The sequence below is a fragment of the Rattus rattus genome, chromosome 3 (genome assembly GCF_011064425.1).
Source record: "Rattus rattus isolate New Zealand chromosome 3, Rrattus_CSIRO_v1, whole genome shotgun sequence".
In the NCBI taxonomy this organism is placed as follows: domain Eukaryota; kingdom Metazoa; phylum Chordata; class Mammalia; order Rodentia; family Muridae; genus Rattus; species Rattus rattus.
This window is the reverse complement of record NC_046156.1, coordinates 44,132,254-44,148,282: the sequence shown is the minus strand read 5'-3', so window position 1 is coordinate 44,148,282 and position 16,029 is coordinate 44,132,254.

Here is a 16,029-nt window from a genome sequence, read left to right as displayed (position 1 = left end):
AGTGTATGTCCATGTGTCCGTATAAATATAGTGAATAGAGTAAGGCAGAAGAATCAGGCTTCAGCAAAGATCAGCAATGCCTCGCAGTTAACTCTCTGATGAGCAGGAGGGGACTGTGACAGAAAGCAGGGCAGGAACACCAAGCAAAACGCACAGCCATTTCCTGCAGACCACACAGCTAAATCCCAATTCAGAAAAGGGCTCCCCTATGCAAATTAGAGCAGCCATTGGCAGTTAGAGAAATGTTTCAAATTTAATAACATCTGTTGTGGGCAAATGTATTCAGATGTGGCGAGATGACCTACAACGCACGTCACAAATATACCTCACCAATCACATTCATGTTGGCAATGCTTTATGTGGTCAACTCAGAATTTCAAATCAGATAGATGAGCTTCTGGGCACGTCTGTGGAGAATTATCTAGTCTACATTAATTGAGGTTGGAAGAACCGTGCTGAGTGAATGTTGGTGTCACTATTCTCTGGGCTCGAGTCCTGCAGTGAACAAAAGGAAGAAAGCTGCCCATGCACCGACATCCTTGTCTACCTTCTGAACGTGGATGCAGTATAACTGTACAACCCTCCTACCACATTCTTCCCTGCCCTGTCACCCTCTACTGTACACCAGCAAAAACCAGGCTTTGGGCATTTCAGCACAACAAGGAAAATATAACTGACACAGACAGTAGAGGAATTTGTCAAAGGAAATGGAAGGCTAGGAAAAGAAGGATGTTCATGAGCAGTTATTCCTCGAAGCACTCTGTACAACAAAGGCTATGCCGACAAATAAAGAATTGGTTAGTTTCCCATGAGCCTGTAGTTTAAAAGAAAATCTGTTGGTTATATTAGTAACCCCCAAGTTTACTGAAAACATAATATTGCGGTCAAAGGTAGTCTTATAAAGCAAAACTACTATATAGCTTTTTTTTCAGAAGGTTAAAGGTGCACTTGTTGAGCTTTATAGATAAGATTTGGATAATGAAAAATTCCACATGGGTTATATCTCAGTTGCTATGACACTGTGGGCAAAAAGAATTTTCACTTTTTACTTTGCATAGAATTATTTTTTCTCAACAACATATATCATTTCTATACTTGGAAGAAAATAGAAATACAGATGTCTCCATTCAGGAAAAAGAAGCTCTTGCAAAAAAAGCCTATGGTACAAACACAGTGTCTCCCTGTCTCTGACCTAAGTCCATATAAATTCCCAGCCTATGTAATCAACTGAAAATTCAAATCTCTGGCTGTCCAAACCTGTTTTCCCAGGATCCGCAGCCCGGAGTTGTCTGTGCATCCTGCACATCCGCAGCCATTTGGGTGAAGCAGATGTTACAGAAAACAAGCGGGGATGGAGATCGCCAAGAGCCCAGCTTGATAGAGAGAGAGAAACGGGAAGCTTTGACTGTCAAAGCCCTTATGGATGGTTTAATTTTGTTCTGGAATAAAAACAAATGAAAGATCTAAATACAGCCCTACAACAGAATCATGGACAGGCATTAAGAACGCATGCAGCTCAGAGAGCACGTGTATAGGTAATCTCTTCATACACAGCAATGATGCGTAGATTTCTGAGTGTATGCAGAATAATAAAACAGGGCCTTGCTGGGAGCCACGCTGTGGCTCTGTCTAATCATTCAGGGCTTGTTCAGTGTCAGTGACGTGCTGAAATGGAGCCCTATAACCAGTCTTGTTTCCACAAAGCACAGAATCACTCCTGTCTCTATGTGCAAAAGGAACGCTTTCCTTGCCAGGAGAAAGATGCCTTATATCTTACACACCATTAAGATCTTCATTTCGTATCCCGGTTTTCCTAGACTTATTATAAATGTAACATGTTTATGAGCCTAACAGCTCCCCAGCTTTGTTTTCATTGCTTTCCCGATCAGCATTCCCTTCTCTCCCCCACTCCCTCTTTGCTTACAACTGATGAATAAAACCCTAAGTATATTTAACCTCATCTACTATAAAGGATTCCAGGAGAATTTCCTTTGGAAATCAGTGGTCGTATGGTATTGAATGTGAATCCTTTTGAAGTGAATATATGTATGCTTTTATTACTTTTTAACTACAAAACCAAGCAAGGCAAGACCACAGAAATAGATGAAGACTCTCTGAAAATTATGGAAGTCAAATAGCCCCAAATCCCAGTTACAAGTGATGTATGGTCAGGACTAATCTACTTGATATTTTTTTCCTTATTTTAATTCTGAAAACTGATCTTATAGGAAGAGAAACTTCACCAACCCGATGCTGATCTCTATGAGAAGGTTGTAGGTCAGTTCTACCTGAACTGCAGCTTCCTTTTCTTGGAAAATAGCAAAACACGAAAACATTTTTAATCTTCCTGGTATCAACACTTTGTCAGAAAGCTGAAGGAGGACCCAAAAAATAATAACGCAAGCATAAATTACTATGACCTCAAATGTAGAGTGGAGAAGCACAGTCCATATGGTCATCTCGCCGCAATCTCAGATGACGAGAGCAGAACAAGCAGAGGGCACAAATGGGTAAAACAAGCGCCAGGCACCATTCTTGCATATGATTCCAAGTCCACTAGTGACAGTGATGGCGAATGCGCCTTGAATCTGAGTGTAGCAGCTCTCAGCCTCACTTCCCTTTGGTTGGTTAGAGCATTGATGTAAAAGATTAAAATGCTACAGTATTTTTTACCTTACTTCCAGGGAGGATTTGATGGGCTTCTGTTTGTTTCTTTTCCTGACACCACATAAGTATTACTGAGAGAAAATATTTTTATTTTGTGGTTGGAGTTATCCACTCTGGGGATAGTGGTAGGCTGCATTACCATTGCCTAGTGTTGGCTCTTGTCCTCCACTCAATGTCTTCTCCTTGCATTTGATCTCTACCTCCTCCCAAGAGGTACTTTTGAAATAGTGGAAATTTGCATAGACTATTGAACTCCCCCATTTCAATCTGAGAAGTGAAAAGTAATGTACAAAAATTTAGGAGTTGATATATATATATATTGCTATTACCTGAATTAAAACCATATGAAAGGGCTGCTGCTCCAACTACTATAGTCATGATAGTCACAGGATACAGGCTTCCTACCATATTCCCACTGAGTATACACTCTTTCTGACACCACAGGCACAGTGGTTTTTCCGCATACACCAAACAATCCTCAAGGAGATAATTAATTCAATTCTATACCAGGAGTTGGAGTCACATCTCAAGGTTGAAGGCTTAGTCCCACATGACTTACCTCAATAAATATACCAATTGCAAATAGTAATGTATCACCCACATTTGTGTCTGAACGACTAATAATCAAGGACTCCCAGAACTTAGGAAAATATGTTTGTTGATTTATTATATTGATGCAAGATATGGCAGCAGAGGATACAGAGTAACATCCAGATAGGAAAGATAAATAGAACAAAAGATATGGCCCTTCTGGCCTCTCCCTGGGCATATCACCATTTAGTTATCACCACATGTTCAGCTATCAGAAGCTCCTCAAACTCTAATTTTTTATTGGTGAATGTTTAAGCTTAGAATTTCTCTCTCAGGAACTAGAGAGAGGGATTACTCTCTCTCTCTCTCTCTCTCTCTCTCTCTCTCACACACACACACACACACACACACACACACACACACACACACGTCACAATGCATCACCTTCATAATAAGTTATTTTTAAAATAAAAGTCAGTGTCTTCGACTATTTGAAAAATACAGGAAATGTCCCAAGTTTCTGCCCCTTAAAAGTGGGACTTATTGATTCATATAACAGAAAGATCCAGAATCAGATTCCATTCAGATTCACAGAGAATACCATCAGAGTCTTTGTGACTATGTATTCAGAGACTAGTCTCTATTAAGGGCATTCCAAGACACTAAGGTTTGCCTTGAAACACAAAAGAGAGGAGTGAGGAAGAGAGAGGGACATAAATAATGAGGAAAGGGAGGACAAGGACAATAAATGTGGACAAACGTTTATAGGTTTTGAATATGAATGATGGAGATCCACTTATTCATAACCTTTTTCCTAATATTTTAGGGACTCTGTTTAAATGCTTTTCAATGTTTTCAACTTTTTTTAATTGACGCATTGTTCTTGAAACATAGAGGAAAGCACATAATCTAGGAGGCAAGATATTATGCATAGAACAATGTAGCTTGCTCTGACAGAGATGCCTTCGAGACAGAAACAGTTCCTGACCTCTGTACTACAGAGGACATGGTGCCAGCACATAGTTTAACTGCTCTCTGCCTGTGCTTCCTTGAGACTAGAATTTGGGAATAAAACAAAGAAGGTTGTTTGTTCCTTTTGCTTTGCTGATCTTGTTAGGAATTTTAGTTCTACTGTCTCATTATTACTTGGAAATATAATTGTTCAGGGATCAATATGAAAACATAATAACTCTGGTAGTAACCTTAATATGACAAGCACAGACAAGATCTGAGCTGGTCTGAAAGGTCAAAGGTAGCAGGGTATCTTGTCATTTAAATTCCATGTACATTCTTATGAGAGAGGTGGGGGAGAGGAATGAGTGGGAGAGGGGAGAGGAGAAAAGAGGAGAGGAGAGGAGAGGAGAAGAGAAGAGAAGAGAAGAGAAGAGAAGAGAAGAGAAGAGAAGAGAAGAGAAGAGAAGAGAAGAGAAGAGAAGAGAAGAGAAGAGAAGAGAGAGGAGGGAGGGAGGAGAGAGGGAGGATTTATAATGGCTCTTGAGAGAGGCTATTTAGATCATTGGGAAAAGCCCACTTGAACAGATGAGGCCAAACATTCACTTACTCACTTGACTACAGTCCATCTTCTTGGCCTTGTGCTCCAATGGCTCGGGGAAAAAATATTATCCTATCACATGTGTATGGGCAGGCAGATACAGAAAACTAAAATGAATTGGCTAACTAGTGCCAGGTTTGGGGCCTCCTTTAGACTCTGCCCACGTTTGGTTGGCCTTCACAGTCTGTTTAGAGATTAAAGGCATTTTTCTTGTTTGCCCTATCACTCCTGCAAAATCTGTAAGTCACCCATATCTGATACACACTAAGTAGTGCATCAGCACTGCGTGTATGTGTGTGTGTGTGTGTGTGTGTGTGTGTGTGTGTGTGTGTGTGTGTGTGTGTGTGTAGCTATAATCTCACAGGGCATTACAGAAGGAGGCATGGTATTCTAAATAAGGACGGGAGTTATATGTAACCACATAGGCAGAAGATAAGCCAGTCGATCTACTGACAGCTTGAAAACAAAGCACTAACCGGATCTTCTCTACTTGCTTCTTAAGCACCAAAGTTCCTTTCCCCATCTTTTTCTACTTTTTTTCTTGAATCTGTCCCTTCCTTTAATTCAGATATATCAGCATGATAAACTGATTCTGGCAAGACGTGCATTGTGGATAAGCCAGCATCTCACTGTGGTGGTTAGATGAGAATGCCCCCCATAGGCTCATATACTAGGATGATTGGTCCCCAGTAGATGGCAGTGTTCAGGGAGATTCACTTGTGACCTTACTGGAGGAAGTACCATGGTCAGGGGAGGGGGTTGGACTTTGATGTTTCAAAGCCAGGCATCATTCCCAGTTTGCTCCCTCTTCTTTCTGCTACAGTTCTAGATGTAAGCCTCCCTTCTCTGCTTCTGTCACCATGCCTGTTGTTTCCCTGCCATCACAAATCCTTATCCTGGAAGCCCCAAATAAACATTTCCTTCCTAAAGATGTTTCAGTCATGATGTTTCATCACAACAACAGAAAAGTAGCTAATATACTCAGCCTACTAGGAAAACAAGATTGATAGAGAAATCTAGAAGAGCCATGTTTGTAAACAGTTTACCAAAGATGCAATGTTAAGTGATTATTACGTAGGCTCACCTATTTATGTCATCTTCCACATTAAGAAATAGAAGCATCCCTCATGAGAAAACCAATCCCATCATAAAGAGAAAGAAAGTAAAGGTACTGTCCTTGATTCCACAAAGGGATTTGACTCTTCTCCCCTGTGTCTTTGTATTTGTGTTATACAGAGTTATACATGAGGTATATGCTTTACTTCCTAATATGTTGGTAGTATCAGATATTCTACTGGATGAATATCCCATGCCTATCTTCTGATGTTTTTTCTTTTCAAATAGCACTTCAATTAGACTATTTTCTTGATTTGGATTATTATTCACTGTCATCTTTGAAATTATTAGAATATTGTATTCAAATTGTATAGAATTATACTAGACAAGCAAAGCATGTAGTACTTGAAAACTAAAAGGAAAATGGAAACTATAATTTTTGAAAATTTTACAATTTTTGAGGAATCTAAATGAAATATTTGAAGTTCTAAAAAAAAAAGGAAAAGAAAGAAAGAAATAGAAGCATCACCTGTTATAGCAGTCTCCTGAGAGGCTCTACCATACTCTGACAAATACAGAGATGGATGCACTCAGCCAACCATTGGACTGAGCATGGGGTCCCCAGTGGAGGAGTTAGAGACAGGATTGAAGGAGCTGAAGGGGTTTGCAACCTCACAGGAACAACAACAAGATCAACCAACCAGACCCCCAGAGCTCCCAGGGACTAAACCACCAACCAAAGAGTACACATGGATGGACCCATGGCTCCAGCTGCATATGTAGCAGAGGATGGCCTTGTCAGACACAATAGGAGGGGAGGCCTTTGATCCTAAGAAGGCTCAATGACCCAATGTAGAAAAATGCCAGGACAGGGAAGCAGGAGTAGGTAGGTGATGGGGAAGCACCCTCGTAGAAGCAGAGGGAGGAAGAATGGGATAGGGGGTTTACAAAGGGGAAACCAGGAGAGGGGATATAACATTTGAAATGTAAATAAATAAAATGTCCAAAAATAAAAATAATTTTTAAAAAGTGGAAGCATCAATGGTTAGGCAGCTTTACTCAAGGTCGATCAATAAAATGAGGCACACTCGGGGCATGAGTGCTTCCCTATCAGCCTCTGACATTGCCAATATTTAATTCTGTGTCAGTCATGTTCCCAGGGAAGGACGACACATCTCTGTAACAAGCTGCTAATTGCGGAGTATGCAGAGGGAGGTGGCAGCTTACGAGAAGTTCACACAATTTAGCAAAAGGACCCCAGCCACGGCGGGCTCATCGGCAGAACTTGTTAGAAAATACATCTGCAGGTTCTCCAAAGCTGCGCACGCGCCTCTGGGAAAGATGTCTTACAAACCAGCACTTTTAACATTCTCCATTACTGATTCTTAGCAAGAATCGGTCATACTACATACTGAAACACATCAATATAACAGTTTTTGACAGGCTTTTCTCCTAACTATTGGTTTCCAATCCAAATGCCCCAGATCAGCAGCCCAAAAAGCATATAGAAACTTGTTAGAAACATGAATTCTTGGACTACTGAGAGGGTTTTGTGGGTAAAGGAGTTTCTGCTAAGCCTGATGAGTGAGTTTGATCCCTGGGACCCACACAGTAGGAAAGAAATGACTCCTAAAAATTGTCCTCAGACCGCCACACATGCATTGTTATGTATGCATCCCTATACAGAGAGAGAGAGAGAGAGAGAGAGAGAGAGAGAGAGAGAGAGAGAGAATAAATAAATAAATAAATAAATAAATAAATAAATAAATGTAATTAAAAAATTGATGATTTGGGGGAAAGGTAATGCAACTTATTGTTTGGATATGTAAGCATTGGTATGTGTGTATGTGCATGTGGAATATAGAGAATAGTGTTTGATATCTCCCTTGGTCATTCTCCATCTTATTTTTGAGTAGAATCTCTCACTGAGCCTAGAATTCTCCTATCTGGGTAGCCCAGCTTCCTAGAAAGTACTAAGGATCCTATTGTTTTGTCCACCCAAGTCCTGGGATTACATACATGTCACCTCACTTAGCATTTTATTTAAATTCTGGGAATTGAGCTGAGGCTTTTTTAATTAATGATTGATGGAGAGCAGCTCATTGGAGGTGGGGATACATCTGAGAAGGTGGTCCTGGGTTCTTTATGGAGCCAGGCTAAGCAAACGAGGAGGAGCAAGCTAGTAAGCAGCACTCCTCCATGGCTTCTGCATTAAATTCTGCTTCTAGGTTCCTGCCCTGTTTGAATTTCTGTCCTGACTCCCTTCAGTGATGCACTTAGATGCGGGATGTGTAAGCCAAATAAACCCTCTCCTCTCCAACTTGCTTTTGATCACGACATTGCATCACAACAGAAACCCTAACTAGGACAACATGTTCATCGTGGCATACCTTTTCAGCACTGTGAAAGCAAGCTGTCAGCATTCTCATGGTTTTATCATGAGCACTCAGCCAATCCCACCATCTCACCTCTTGCCACAGACTCTGCCCTGTTTCTTATCTCCCCACCCCCATTTCTTACCCTCCCCCAACCACCTCCCCCACCCCCATGTTTCCAGATTTGTGGTTAATCTTCTATTTCCGTTTTCCTGACACACAGATTTTCTGGTTTCATTTTTGTTCTTATTGTTTTATGGCCTTCTGGTCATGCTGTGGCTCTCATGTGTCTCAAATGCCCCACGACTTGACCTCTACTGGCTGCCTCTTTAAGTGGTGTGTCATTACTCCCCATCTCACTTGACTCCTTGAGAATTCTTGAAGTCCATACCAGAAACCTCAGTACTTCATTTCTGGATTCTGAGGTCAAGGTTCTCTGTGGTTTACCCCACATCTATTCTTTCCTCCCTTCTGAGCAGAGCTCCACTTCTGTTCAAAGACCACTCCACTTACAGAGACAATTACAAGTTACTCAGTGTGCAAGTCAATGCATTGCCCACATGTGGTTTGGGGTCATAGATGAACATGACATCTGTCTTCCCAATTTAGTTAAAGAAAATAAATAATGCACCTTGCTTCAGGAAAAAGGTTCTTCCTTTTCTGTGCTGATAGCGACAAGGGGGTAAACAGCACTGTTGAAACCAATGTCCGTCTTGACAGCCCAAGAAGATCCTTCTAAGAACATCATTCACACTCAGAAGCAAACCAGAGAGACGGGAGGATGCCAGATGCTCCACCATGTCGATACACTCTAAGTCGCACTGCCATCCAACCAGTCCCATCTTTCACGTCCCACCTTCTGTGTTACAACAAATCATCTCTTTCTTCAAACCATTTGGGCTCAAGGTAAGATTATTCACAACCAAAACAATACACCTAACCTCTAATAAACTCTCTAAAGCAGTGGTTCTCAGCCTTCCTAATACTGTGAACCTTCATTTATTATTTATTATTTATTTATTTGTATCCCAAATGCTACTCCCCTCCTGGTACCCTATCAAAGAGTTCTTCCCTTGGTCCCCCCTCCCCTTCACCTCTGAGAGGATGTCCTGCTGCTGGGTATCCCCCACCCTGGGGCATCCAGTCTCTACAGGATTAGGCGCATCCTTTCCCACTGTGGCCACACAAGGCAGCCTTCTGATACACTCTTTGTTTGGAGGCTTAGACTCTGGAAGCTCTGAGGGGTCTGAGTTCGTTGACACTGCTGGTCTTCCTATGGGTTTGCCATCCTCTTCAGTTCCTTTGATTCTTCCCCTAACTCTTCCATAGTTGACCCTGACTTCAGTCCAATGTTTGGCTGTGAGCGTCTGCATTAGTCTCACTCAGGCGGGTGGAGCCTCTCAGGGGACAGCTATGCTAGGTTCCTATCTATAAGCACAATATAGCATCAGCAATAGGGTGCAGGATTTATGTCCCCCCATAGGATGGATCCAAGTTTGGGCCAGTCACTGGTCTGCCTTTCCTTCAGTCTCTGTTCCATTTTTTTTTTTTAATTAACTTGAATATTTCTTATATACATTTCGATTGTTTTTCCCTTTCCCGGTTTCCGGGCAAACATCCCCTTCCCCCCCCCTTCCTTATGGGTGTTCCCTCCCCACCCCTCCCCCATTGCCGCCTCCCCCGACAGTCTAGTTCACTGGGGTTCAGTCTTAGCAGGACCCAGGGCTTCCCCTTCCACTGGTGCTCTTACTAGGATATTCATTGCTACCTATGAGGTCAGAGTCCAGGGTCAGTCCATGTATAGTCTTTAGGTAGTGGCTTAGTCCCTGGAAGCTCTGGTTGCTTGGCATTGTTGTACATATGGGGTCTCGAGCCCCTTCAAGCTCTCTGTTCCATTTTTGTCTCTGCATTTCTTTTAGACAGGAGCAACTTTGGGTTGAAAGTTTTGCAGGTGGGTTGACGTCTCCATACCTCCACTGGGATCCTGGAGCTGGTCTGCTCAGATTCCATATCCCTACTGTTGTGCATTTCAGCTAAGGTCACCCACACTGAGTCTTGGAAGCCTCCCTTACCCCAGGTCTGTGGGATTTTCTAGAGGTCCCACACACACCCCAGATCTGAGCTACATTTGTGGAAATATGCTGTGACCCTTTAATATATCTCCTCATGTTATGGTAACTCACAACTATAAAATTATTTTTGTCACTGCTTCATAACTGTAATTTTGTTACTACTATGAGTCACAATGTAAATGTCTGTGTTTCCAATGATCTTAGACCACCCCAGAGAAAGGGTCATTCAACCCCAAAAGGCATTGCAGCCCACATGTTGAGAACCACTACTTTAAAGTCATTCTGGTTCATTTTCTCCAGATTCTGCTTACCATATCTGCCCATAGCATTCTGACACTTCCATCTGCCTGGACCAAATTTTTCTGTGATGGTTGCTTTTGTATCTGTTGTATCTAAAAAAAGTTACTATGAATCTTTGTGTGTGTGTGTGTGTGTGTGTTGCTTAAACTTCATTGTTTTTCTCGAAGTTCTTTTATACACTGTACATTATCCCTTCATCTGTTGGCTGATTAATTGGTGTTAGCAATGCAGAAATCAGGGTCATGTTTTTATTTCACACTTCATCATCTGGGAAAAGCAAAATATCTCAGAGACAAAATGTTGTGTTGGGCTATCAATGGAGATGATATGAAACCAGGGTTCAGTTTTCAATTTTTCCTCCTATAAACATACATTAAAAACTTCGAGCTGGGTATGGTGACGCATGCCTTTAAACCCAGTACTTGGAAGCCAGAGGCAGATGTGTCTAAGAGATTGAGGCTAGCCTAGTCTGTAGAGTGAGTCCCAGGACAGCCAGGACTGCCCAGAGAAATCCTACCTCAAAAATAGATAGATAGATAGATAGATAGATAGATAGATAGATAGATAGATAGATAATAAAACAAACTTTAAGTCCAAAATCATGTTAATGATAATTGTAGCTTTGCCAGACCCTTACAGCTAGTTAAGCTCATTAAATCAAAACACCCATAAGTCCTTTGTAAGAAAAAACACAGTTAGAACTCCTATTCTGTATCACCATGGATGCCCTCAGCCAGGCTGTGATGCTGCATAAAAACCTACATCTGAGGCTGAGACGATGCCAGCAGAATGGTGAGCTAAATAAACTTCTACTGTTTATAAATTACCAGCTCTGTGGCATTGTGCTACAGCTACAGAAAACTGAATGCAACAGAAGACCTATAAGCTTCATTGTAAGATAAATTAGACTCTTGAAAGGTCATTTCTTTACAACTAATTCCTAATAGAAAAATTCTTTCACTTGGAGAGCTTTAATTTTTAGTTGGAAACAAGAAATGAAGAATTATAATTTATTCTAATTTGGGACATCTTTCTAGTTTCGGTATCTCACTACTTAAGAAACGTTGCATTACAGTGTGTGTGTGTGTGTGTGTGTGTGTGTGTGTGTGTGTGTGTGTGTGTGTGTGTGTGTAACAAGTTTATGGGATCAAAACCCAATCATCAGTTGCAATATCTATCAAAAGTAGAATGACCAAGGAAATTATCATTATGACTTCCCCCTAAAAGCACCTTCACAAACTTGTAAGAGAAGATAGAGGAAATTCCCAACAGGTCAGAGTCAGATTTCCCTAGAGTTCTGCCCCAGGGTTATGGGCATAACTAACACTCTGTCTCCCCTCCCCTGGTTCCTCTTGCATGTATTAATTTGAGGCATATAATGAAAATAACAACCTTGATTTAAGACCAAATTTGGAATTTCCCAATGTTTTGTCTGTGACCAGCATTTTAGAATCATCCCAAAGCACAAATATACCAGCATCAGATCTATAAGAACACAATACCAATCTACTTAGAGATACATCGAGAAATTCCACTAACAGGGATTAAGTAGCAGAGAGCAACTGATGTTTAATGATGCCCCTAGTCACTACAAGACCATAATTTTTTTACAAAAATTAAGAGCATACTGTGGTTATTTTGAGGGAATAGATACTAAACAATCTCCAAATTTGAATACAGGCTTTCAATTAACTCTGTGATCAGATCTCTCTGACCACTGGCATATTTGTTCGCACATCTGAAATAAGCACTGGCTACTTGTCCCTCTTTACCCTAATCAAATTGATCTTGATTATCCTAAGCAAGTTATCAAATAGATTACTATAAACTGCTTAAGATCACAATGAAAAGTATTAAGGCTAAAATTTTGATATATTACTTCATTCAGAATATCCCTTTTTAGAGAAATATTCATTGACATTGGCATTTTGTCTAATTTTTAAAAATGGGGGGGACAGGGAAATTGTTCAGTGGATAAAGGTCTCACCATGCAAGTTTGAGGACCATAACTTAGATCCAAAAACACACATAAAAGTCAAGCAGACAGATGTGGTAGATGCCCGTAATCCCAGAATTTAGGAGACAGAGACAATAACCTTGGGACAAGCTAGTTAGCAAGACTGGCCAGAATTGGTAGAAATCTCCAGGTTCAGCAAAAGACTCTATATCAATAAATAAATTGGAAAGGAATCAAGAACGACACACTATATCAATTCTAGGCCTCATATGTACCTATACATATGTACAAAACAGGGGGGTAGGGTCTTTGCTACCCTTTCTTCATCTATTCTATTCTTCATAGTAAAGTGAAATTGCTATGAACAAGGATGAATCCTGTACTGAGTGACAGAAAGCTAATCTCAGTCACTTAACAAGCAAACATGCTAAGCACCAAGGGACTTAAGTAGGCTAGTTACAATATCCCCACTCTAGGAGCCTACATGAAAAGGAGATATGGGAATGTCTAATTTGAATGCATGATACACATGCTGATAACCCAAGGAAAGGAAAAGGTGATAGTAGGCTAATAGCTGACATAAATAAAATGCCATGAAATGAACATTGTCCAAGGTCCAAGCAGAAACATCTGGAGAACCCTGAAGCCAAAGGAACATGGTACATTCAAGGCATTGCTAGACATTCAGAAAACCTGGGCAGGAAACTGTTGGGGGAGGTTTGAAAAAACACTTATATCATGGAAACCACATCTAGAAATATAAATTAAGATGTGGCAAACTCATGATTCTAAGCCAAGAGCTAAATCAATCACATTTCCATTCAGCAAAATCAGAATAGAGAATAGAAATCAATCCATGCATAAGTGATCAATTGATTGCTGACAAAAGTATGAATGGAAACAGTTTGAGGAGATTGGCTTTTCAGTATTGATACTGACAAAAAACAGTGCAAAAACAATCAAATGAATTATGACCCTTACCTCAACACTATCCGTAAAATCAATTTGAAGTACATCACAAATCTGACCTAAGCATAATAGCTAAATGTATAAAATTCCGCAAGAAAAAATTTATTCTGAGAGAAAGGAAGAGGAAAAGAGAATTGTGGTTAACCATTCTGCTTCCTTCCTTGGGATATTCATGCTCTACTACACCCCAGCTGAAAGGGATGAAGAGCAGGTGGAGTCTATAGGATCCTGGTCAGGCTGGGAGCTGGGGATGAGACTTCTCCATGGATTTTAGTGTTACTGGCTCTTTTAGACAATATTCAGTGAAAATGGCTCTCATAGAAGATATTCAGTGAAACAGCTTATACACACACACACACTTGGGGTGAGCAATGACTATGTATGAACCTTGCAGAGTGGAAAGGGTCTTTCAGGGTGAACATAAGCCATTGGCTGGAGCTAGTGTAATGTACTGGGAAGGCCTCACTTGCATGGAGAGGCACTCCAGGAATCCCTGGTACTCGCTGAGCAGGTTCTTATCTGGAAAGAGGAAGTTGAGCCTGTCATTTCGCTGAGGACTATGAGACATCCCTCAAGTAGAAGTTGTGGCGGTTGGGATCCCTAGATCAGACAGAGAAGAAGATGCCCCACTAAGAAAAAGGAGTCCTCCGTTTTATGTAAAGCTCAGATAAGCTGTCCAGACATGATAGACTAGAGCCTTATAGCAAGTACAAAGAGAGGGAGGGATGAAGGTAGATGTAGTAAGATGAATAGTGTCCCCTAAAGTGACCATGTCCTGATCTTCAAAACCTGTATGTTTCCAGGGGGCTTTTGAAACAGTGATTAAGGGTTTGGAAATGGAAAGACTACCCTGGCTTCACTGAGAGTTCCACTGTAATGACAAGTGACCTTGTAAAATGGCTGCAGTGAGGTCATCGTCAAAGACAGAAGCAGAAGTCAGAGAGATGTTGCACCGAGAGATCAGGGTTGCAGACACCCTCAAGTGGTGGCAATGCACAGGGAAACGGAGCCAGTGGACAGAATGCAGCCTGGCTCGCCTAACCTAGGCTTTCGGCCTCCAGAACTTTAAATGTGTAGAGATTAAGTCAATGAATGTGTGTTAACTGATTGCAATAGCGGTAAGAATAGAAATAACAAATTACACATCATCAAAATCAAAGCTAAAAAATAAGCTGACCCTGGGATAAAATACTTAAATTTGTATTATCTATTAAAAGAAAATACCTACAAGCAAATACAGACAAATCATACAGCTCAATAAAATGAAATATTAAAACTAAGCTAAAAATAGTCATCCATGTTTTACAAGACAAAATACTTATGTGTCCATAAATGTAACTATTAAAAGCTCAATGGGATCTTACAGCCCAACCATTCGAGTAGTTCAAATTATAAAGAGGCTGGGGGTGAAGCTCAGTGGTAATTTTCCTAGCGTGCCTGAGTCCGTGGAGTCAATATCCAGAATATGGAAATAGTGAAAAGTAAGGCTGAGGATGTCATTCTGTTGGTAGAATATTTGCTTAGTGTACACAAAACCCTGGGTTCAATTCCCAGCACTACATACACTGAGTATGGTAGCCCACATCTTTAACTGTAGCACTGAAGAGTCACAGGCAGGAGAATCAAAACTTTAAGGTCATCTTCAGTATGAGGCCAACCTGGGCTAGATGTCATGCATACTTCTATAAAAACAGAACAAAACAAACAAAAATGTATTTCCAACTGCTGGCAAGTGGTAGAACAAAGGAGACACTTAGGTGTTGCTCATAGGAGTGTGAAATGGTACAGCCATGGAAAGCAGTTTGTCAATTTAGTACGAAGTTAAAGTCTTGCTTACAGGTAGCCTAGAAATCTTACTTTATTATTTACTTACAGTATATCTTGTTTATTTTAATGATGAAAGGATTGGGGTCTGAAGACACAGCTCAGTGGTCCAGCACTTCCCTAGCCTGGGTTCAATCCTCAGCGCTGCACACAATCAATAAAGAAATGAGAAAAATGAAATGAAACTGGGAATGCATAACCATGGAAACAAATAACCCCACTTCACTCATAAGACCTCCCAACTAAAAATCCTCTAACATATCCATCAGGGTGAGCAGACACAAATGTGGTCTAGCAACACTGTTAAATATTTCTCAACAAAGGGGGTAAAATACAGTCTACTGACATATACAATAGCATGAATGAATTTCAAAATAAAAAAGCATCCCAAATTTTAAGATTCAGACACGGACATCTATATAAAGCATGGCTCTAATTCAACAGATTCCAGAGAAGATGAGTAAACCCACAACAGAAAGAAGGGGAACGTGGCTTAGGCTGTAGGGTGATGGAGAATTGATGGCAGACAATGACAGACAACAAAGAGGACATTTCTTGGCAGGAATAGAAGCATTTTCTGTCTTAGCTGTGATGATCGTTACAGTAACAGTCATCTGGATTTGTATGCATACAGTAACAATCATGCATTTGTATGCACAGAATAACGAGTACTCTGACATTTTTAGAGCTAGTTATTTATTTTATATTATATGCAGGTGTGCACTT